This window comes from Limulus polyphemus, unplaced genomic scaffold (genome assembly GCF_000517525.1).
Source record: "Limulus polyphemus unplaced genomic scaffold, Limulus_polyphemus-2.1.2 Scaffold269, whole genome shotgun sequence".
Classification (NCBI taxonomy): domain Eukaryota; kingdom Metazoa; phylum Arthropoda; class Merostomata; order Xiphosura; family Limulidae; genus Limulus; species Limulus polyphemus.
Genome location: NW_013665879.1, coordinates 576,596 through 585,696, shown reverse-complemented (window position 1 = coordinate 585,696; position 9,101 = coordinate 576,596).

The following is a 9,101-nucleotide window of genomic DNA, read 5'->3' as shown; positions in this document are numbered from 1 at the left end:
AATTAAACTGTCTTGTTGTCATGAATCGTTGATTTCTTATAATGAAATTGACATCACATTCGTAAGTATTGCCAACAGTCATCCGGTAACTACATAAGTATTAATCGGTTAATCTCCAACGATGAAGCTACATTCCGAATTATCCGTTTGCGTAAAGCACTGCGTAGTGTGTAACCAAACTAAGCACTCATGATATTCTCTAGAAAGCCTACTTGGTGTGTAATATTCGAAACCGAGTATCGCGCAATACGTTTCCCACCAGGGAAGGAAAGGGTCCCATCGAGTGCAGTTTTATGGTGATGTTCGGGAAAGTGTACGAAAGTTTATCTAGTGCTTCGTGGTAGGTAATTCCTAGACGTGTGGCACTTAAAGAAGAATGTGAAATTGACAAAGTTCACTTTGTTCCTGTGTGTTGTCAAGTGAGTCAAGCCGGATGTAGTGTCTTCCATCTATTCAAAACGAAGTCAACCTTTTATTTGAAATACTGGAATTGTTGCTCTTGTATAGAACAAGATGAACAACATCGTACACAGATACGCGAGGAAAACGAAGTCAATTCCTTTGTTAGGGTTCATTATCGCGTTAACCATCAGAAAAGGGCCGTTTACCATAGAGTATTGTATTTATGTGAGAAAGTCTCCCTACGCTCCCTATACGACACGAGCTATGGGGGCCCTTTGACAAATGCTTCTGTTGAAGGCTCGAGTCTCCATATTGTTCCTTTTTACTGACAGGGGGCGTTTCCTGGTTGACGCGGTTTTCACTAGGACACGAACAGAGGAAAAGAAAATGAACAAAATGCTTTATTTTCTGTAAGGATGAGTTGGGCACGGGTAGTTATTTCTGCCTTTAAATATTAGTAAATCTTTTCATGTTGTTCTCTCTCGCTCTTTTCACGCAACTTTATAACAATACGATTTTGGTACCAAGTTTCTTTACTGTTGGAAGTCAATTGTCCCAATTCATTCACCGCAGCGACACGTCACAACGAATTTTTGTGAATAGTGTTTTGTAAATGGCGTGACGTGGACTCTACACAATCACTTTACTACAATAAAAGGTACTTCTGAAACAGAGGTGTACGTCATGGCAAAACCCATAGTTGATCATGTTACGTGACCCTAAACCTGAACAAGATATGTTACTGTGTCTACCAAATCAGCGAAGCGATTATTGTGTTAATGTACACCTGGAATTAATGTCATTTTATAGTCGTTATTGTTGGGCAAAAAAAAAAACAGTTCTCATATTATAATTCTGTGGGTATTATAAATTCATACGATTTATATACTTCGGGTTTTAAAACACATGCTCCAAAGTGGCACAGCGGAATGTCTGCGGACTTACAACGCTAGAATCCGGGTTTCGATACCCGTGGAGGGCAGAGCACAGATAGCCCATTGTGTGGCTTTGTGCTTAACTTAAAAACAAACAATTTTAAAACACTCTTGTGAAATTTGTGAATTTGTTCCAATGCTGGCTTAGAACTAATAAAAACATAATGGAACAATAATTTGGCGATAATAAAATATTCTATGTGTGTGTGTGTGTGTGTTTCGGTGTAATTGTAGGATAATAGTGTAAATATATAAAAAAAGATAAAACACAACAACTGGTATTTTGGTTATGGAATGCAGAAAGAACAGAAGGGTATTTACTTAGACGACAACATCTTGAATAAGAAAGGCTCAGCTGGAACGGACTTTCCCCTCCCCCACTCCGTCTCTTCAGCGATGTCACGTCTATACCTGAGTCTCGTGAGGATACCAATTACGTATATATTTTATAGGTTAAGTTGTCGTTTTTGGAAACAATCTGATGTGCTGGTGTTTTGTAGACGGATGTGCATGGATATGCATTATTAAACGAAATCTGATTCGTGATTTTTAACCCGAACAACATCTTATGCGTACGTAAGATAAATAAACAGGTCAGAGCCCAAGGGATAAAGGCATAGTCTTCAGTAATTTTTAACTACTGACCACAGGGATCTCAGTCAGCCAGAAGAAATTTTGACACAAATGCTTTTTTCAACATATTTGAATCGAAAACCGGGTTTGACTGCCATTTTTATAAAGTGTCCAAAGTTGAAACTGAGAAGCGTGTTTAACGGCATCACGTCTCAAACCCCGGACCCTTTGATTCGCAGCACGACACGTTAAACATTAAGCCAAAATCATTAAATGTTGTATGTTACATCTATTTTCACATTGATTATATGTTTCCAATTGGCTATTTATATTAATATCAAGATATTTTATGTTTTTTTTAAATGCATCTGTTGTAACCCAATAGTTGCTTTTCTAGGATTGAACTGGTATTTCTTGCAGGTTGGCCGGCACGGCCAGGTGGTTAGGTGGCTCGACTCGCAATCTGAGGGTCGCGGGTTCGAATCCCCGTCACACCAAACATGCTCGCCCTTTCAGCCGTGGGGGCGTTATAATGTGACGGTCAACCCCAATATTCGTTGGTAAAAGAGTAGCCCAAGAGTTGGCGGTGGGTGGTGATGACTAGCTGCCTTCCCTCTAGTCGTACACTGCTAAATTAGGGACGGCTAGCGCAGATAGCCCTCGTGTAGCTTTGCGCGAAATTCAAAACAAACAAACAAACATCTTGCAGGTTCCACGAAGGCTCTACCATCTAACCTGAAGTGACTGCTGATGAGATGTTTTGTATCAATTCAAACTACCTGGCTACCACGTTACTTCATTCTAATCTCAGCAACGGCTGGTAAGGCACTTTTTAAATAACTAAACCTACGTTAGACAAGAATAAAAACATGTCTCTGGTACTTTGTAATGTTGATAAATCTATAGACGTTTCAGGTAATGGTGTCATTAGGATTTGAATTATTTTAAACTTTCAGTGATTAATAATCTGTTTATGCGTTTGAAAACTGGGCGCTGAAGCTTGTATTCGACAATGATTTTTATATGTAAATAAGTCTGAAACGAGACAGTCGGTAGACGAAAAAAGCTAAAAAGTTTTCTAATATTGAATATGATAACACTAAAAAACATTGTACATAGTTAGTTCCATACGAAACGTTAGGATAGTGATTGACAGATCGGTTGTTCGTTACTAAATGCTGTATTATTTAGTAGCTGTTGTGATATACGAATCATATACGAACGTGATATTTAGTGACTTTAGAAAAGTAAATTCTCACTAGGTGGTTCGACGGTACGAAAATTTACATAGTTGGTATACCTTGCATCTTTAACTAGATCAACGTTTCTCTGAAATAGTCTTACAAGCTTTCGATAATTACTTATTAAGTGTATACAAGCCTGTAACTTAAATATAGATGCCGTTTTTATCACAGATTAGTAATCTGCATTCAAAATGAAAATGGAACCTTAAAGGTAGTTGTCGCAGTAACCGAAAAAGTTAAGTGATTGTAAAGTGTTTTTATGGTAGTATCTACAAAGTTAATTCTTTAGCTCAGATGATAAAAGAGATTTTTTTCTTTTTTTCGTGTCATTCGACAGAGTATCGGATTCAAATTAGTTTTGATAATATTGCGTGGGATTATCACTGTTTCATTTTTTTTATTTTTTTATTTTAGATATATGAAACTACAGTACGTTACTTGTTGTAATTACTTTGATTGTGAAGTGATTTTTAACCTTTTAAACCCTAGGATTTACAGCACTTTATGCCCTATTATGGTTTAGGCTGCATCCAGCATATTGGACGTTGGAGCTGTCTGTGAAATGTCTAAATATTGACGGTCAAGAGTTATTAAATGAACACGTTCCAGGGGCTATTAAACAAATTTCGGTCAGCAGGCTGATGTGTTGTTTAAGAGGTAAACTACCCCCAACAAGAATGTTTGTACAATCCATACATAGGTTCAAATAAATAATATAAATATTTTAGAATGAACTGCCTTTCCAGAGCTCAGATTTTATCTTGTATATAAAGCATGTGTAGGAGCATCTAGAGGGTGTAGTTCAAAAGATTAAACCACAATCTTCAAGTTGTCATCACCTGGTCGAGCTTTTCAAACAAACTGCAGCCACCTCCAGTTGACACCTAGCCGAGAGCAAGCTCGCAGAATTATGCAGACACAAGGTGGTGCTACTACAATATATGAGTAAAGTAATGAGCTGAAGAACCGATAGAGGTCCGGATAAATTTGGAAGACCAGTGTATGTCACAATTTCCATTCTGTCCTCAAATTATTTTCATAACGGTCTATTTCCTTCAATTTCAATGCGTTTTGGGGTTACTAACCCTAAGGCCTCAGATTTTCTGAGCTCAGTATGGTATTCGTGACAATTAGTGAAGCTGATGTTCCCCCAAACTGGTTTTTGTTAATTAATCCAGCTTTTATTATCTGACATCTCGCAATAATTAATTTTTTATTGCGAAACAAACAGAAATAAATTTTAAACGACATTATGGATTTTCAACACCATTGAAAATTTTCGTTCTTTGACACAAAATTACAAAGTATTCCGGTGTGTTAAAGTTTCTAGTATTTACTCTTGAACACTTTGATTTCTACAAGATCAATTATTGTCTTGGAGGCCTAGCTACTATATGGAATTCTGAAGTTCATTTCACACTTTACTTTATATATAACTTGTACATATAAAATATTCTCGTTTCTTGAGCTAAAATAAAGTGTTTTGTAACTCAAAAAAAAAGCGTATTAAAGAGAAGATAAACATTAAAAAACACCAAAAAAGAACTATTTAGTTACTTGTTTACGGGGGAAGAAAACATTAAAGTATAAAAAGTAACCCTGTTTTTTTTTATTAGAGTAATCCGATATTTCATGTTACAAAATGCAGTTGATAGTGAAAAGTAGGAGACACGATTTAAGAAAATGAAAATAAGGAAGATAACCGCTAGCCGTAAGACGAATAACCTACTGATGTATATTCTAGAGTTAGAAAAATAGAGAGAAATTGAATCCTGAGTCCTCACCTGTTCAACAGTACTTAAGTTGCTGTTAGTAGTTTAGGAGATTGTTAGGTGTGATAGTGTATTTGTAACAGATGTTTATATTCTCAAAATGTTGTGGGAAAATATCTAATTTTCCAGCCTTGGCGGAAGGGTCTCAGCATGATATCACGGGTGTTTAACTATCTGATAATATATGTCAGTGTAGATATCCAGATACTCTCTGTTGAAGATTGTATTGGTGTTATTGTCTAGTGCTCGGTGTTTTGACAAGTTATGTGAGTAATGGCATCCCTTCGATTAGCTGCTGTACGTGTGATGCTTTTCTCTGACTCGACATTTCTCACCCGAAACCAACTTATCGGCTCCCAGCATCACGACCTCGTTAAAGTGCCTTTGTTCCAGGCTAATCTTTGTAAAGTATAACGTTGTTTTGATGAAGCAACAAAAAAATACTTAATGAAAGCCCGTCATTAAGCAAGAACTCACCGTCTCTTTGAACATATTGTATATTACGAATGACGATATTTCGTCAATGAACGTTGTAGGGATATTCATCTTTGTTGACCCCTAAGGATGATTTCTATGCCTCTAAACTTGGCCCTACATAGTTCCATTCATGCACCCTGCTGTCTTCAATAAGTCAAGGAAAGACATTTTTCTGTGAGGTGTCACACATTTTTTGTTAAGAACGACGTTCACTTGACTTATACACCTAACGGCCACCAGCACTCAACCAAGCTGGATTCGGATATTCAATAACGTAACCCGTGTTCCTGTGTAGCACGAGACCCTGTTCCTATCAATCTCCTGGGTGACAGATCAATGATCCTGATAAGACTACTTCATCACTGCTGTAGACCATCATTTGACATCCCTGTGGCTAGAGAACTGAGATCCATGCGGAGCCGAGAACCAGGTGTTTTCTTGAAATGTACAAATAGCTATTACGTGAACACTAACTAACACGCCCTTTTTACGGGCTCTCCACGCTCTAATAGCTCTGGTTGTAACAGATAAATACAATTTGTATCAGGTACATAGTTGGATAAACTAATAAGTAAACGAATGGATAGATGAATATCGGCTGATGAATATATCGCTAACTGATAGATAAATACAGAAACAAATGCTGAAATAGAGATAGATAATCAACTGCAAAATATGATGGAAGGGATAATGCACGCAGTTGTATATACAGATGTAGCTAAAACGAATTGTTAAAAATTATAAGAACAAAATTTGTTACGTGTTTTTCTCTATCTACATACGTAAATTCAAATCTGCTTTTGGGCTCGTAGAAAAGACGTAATCAACCAAGTTTTTTCTGAACGACCTAAGTTTTTGTTTTTGTATAATCGTACTGGATAATGAAATGAAATAACGCTAGAATTGGTTATATTGCTCACACTGCGCATGACCAATGTATAAAACGTTACTAGCGTTTTTATTGCGCATGACCAAAGAAGATAATCTGTCTTAGTATGAGTAAGTTTATCAACAACAAGTTTTTAAACCTGGGATCCATGTTAATTTTTTTTTGTTGCTAAAATTCACTTTGGATGCCTGAACCAATACGAAATTCTGTCATAAGTTGGAGCCATGTTTACTGGATTTTTTAAGTTTAAAACAAATACTTATGCAAGTGATTTTTGTTTAATAAATTGTTTGTCAAAAATTCTAAAAAAAAAGAAAATTTCGTCAATTAGCATAGTTCTTGGAACATTGGAGTAGGATATTAGTGTAGATACTGGTGATTTCTATGGTTACTTGTAGGTCTTAATTATCATATTTAAGAATAAAATCAAGGTAATTAACTTATAAAGATATACAGTAGAGGGTGAGCAAAAGACTCCTGATTTGGAAGCATTTATAGTAAAGTTAAGGCTTATCAAAAGTTAAAGAATATGTATATTCAATTTTGGTTGTTTAACGCTTGATATATATATCTCAAAAGTAGAATTTATAATCCATAAACCATACATTTTATAATCTATTAAATGATTTCAGAAGTCGTTAGGCAAAGATTATTCGTTTTTATCAAAACTTCCATTAAATAATTCATGTTTTGAACCACCCAAATCACTATTTCTCGTCCTTAGGTTGGGACCGGAAATTAAGTTCCCGAGATCCTCGTAAGGAATGTTGCCTGTGTGGTGTTTTAGATTAAGACCAAAGAATTTGTATTTATCTTCTTGCATATGTTTAACTGTATGTAGCTTGCATTGCTTGAGAATAAATTTGTGAATGAACACTGTGTAACTCGTGTATATTTAACTCATTACAAGAAGTCGAAAAAACATTAAAGATTGCTCTTGTTTCATAGAGTAAAGGTACGCAATGGGTTCTCTGTGCTTTGTCCATTGCGAGGAATCGAACCTCAGATTTTAGCATTGTAAGTTCGTCAACCTACCTGGTGACATATTGCAGACTGCTTGATTTCCTGTACGAAAATAGATGTTTTTATGTATTGCTTAGGCTTAAGCTAGAAATGTTCACAGTATTAATACAGCAATAACAAATTTCTCGTACTTATGGTGTGTGTGGTGGTGGGGGGGGGGAAAGGATGTATATAGAAGAACAATTCACATGTAAAACCACTTTACCCTGCATTTAGTATTTTTATTTTATGTACTTTTTAGACTGTCGGGTAAGAATTATTTATATTTATATTGAATTTAGAACTTTTAAAACGTTCTTTACTTTTATTTCTGGTCGCCACAAATATTTATTTTGTGTATTTTGCCCTAAAACCATGTGATTCTACGAGGATGCCGTAGGTGTCGCTTTGGTTTCAAGAAAGATTAAGTTTATTTGATGTAGACAAAATCCTTTTAAAAGAATTTCCACACAGTGAGCATATTTAAGAATCCTTTTTTTGTTGTTGTAGATATAGGAATTTGAATTATCGTCCATCCTCCATCTCTTCATCTCCTTTAATCCTGCGAGCAATCTTACGTAAGCACTCGGCATAAATCTTTTTTTTTTACATCTTTTAAATCTTATTTCTTTGAAAATAAAAAAGCAGTACTTTTGACAAAAGAGTGACTAAATAATAGTATGTTATGTGAAAAAAAAAGTTCAAAAATGAACCGAAGAATTTAGTGTTTTTACTTTTTACAAACCATATGGAAAAGTCTCATGCTTATCTATTACAACGTGAGCTAAGAAGTACACAGTAAGTACTTAGTGCTTAGCACAACTTAGTATAAATAGGTTAGTATGTTTCCTAGTAATACATGTAAGGCTTTTGTTCGAAAAATGTTCTAGCACTTTAGGCTTGCAAACTTTTTTTTTTTTTACGGCTGAAAATTGTGAAAGTTCCATGATGCTTGCTATAAGATTAACATCCGAAGTTCATGTAAAAGCGCGTGAATACGAGGTTTCTTAATCATAATGATGGACACATAGAATCAAAAGTACTACCCATTCCTGCAATAACTGTAGCCGGAAGAAGCATGCAGGTTAGAAATTAAAATTTAATGAACGTGCAGGTGTTTCTTCGTGTTGGAAAATCTCATGGTCATTTGCAGTTAACGGTGTCGCCATCTATATATCATAGGCATCCAGCTATTTTACTTTGTTTATTGATTAATATTTGCTAGACACGCTTACATATTAACATATAGATATATATTTCTACAGTTGTTTGCTAATTAGACACGTGAAGGTTATTGTAGCATTTCTTTTCGTAGCTTTATTTTTCTCTCTTCGTTATTCTTCTTCACATTTCAGGTTTTAGTCTAAACCAGAAGTAACAGATGTGCATCGAGTAGCCTAAGTAACACATGTTTCTGAGGGGCTTTCCCTCGAGAAATAGTTTGTTCGGGTATTTGCACATACAGCTACTCAAATGTTACGTGCACTAACCGTCCTAATTTGTAACTGTCAACATTATACACCGAACTTTATAACTACTCTTCTCTGACTGAAAATGGGTTTTGACTGTTACCTTTATAAAGCACCCATGATCCAAAGTTGCGCAGCTTGATTTTTTTCTCAGTAACAACATAGACCCATAGGCCTATAGACTGGCATGCTAACCACTGTATCACGCTCTGCCTTTGAAATAGTAAGTATAGAGCACGACGTGTGCAAAAGCAAGTTAAACATGAAAAAAACACACCTTGTAAATTAACCTGCTGTCTATCCAGTTACAATCTATAAAAATACTACAATAATTAATT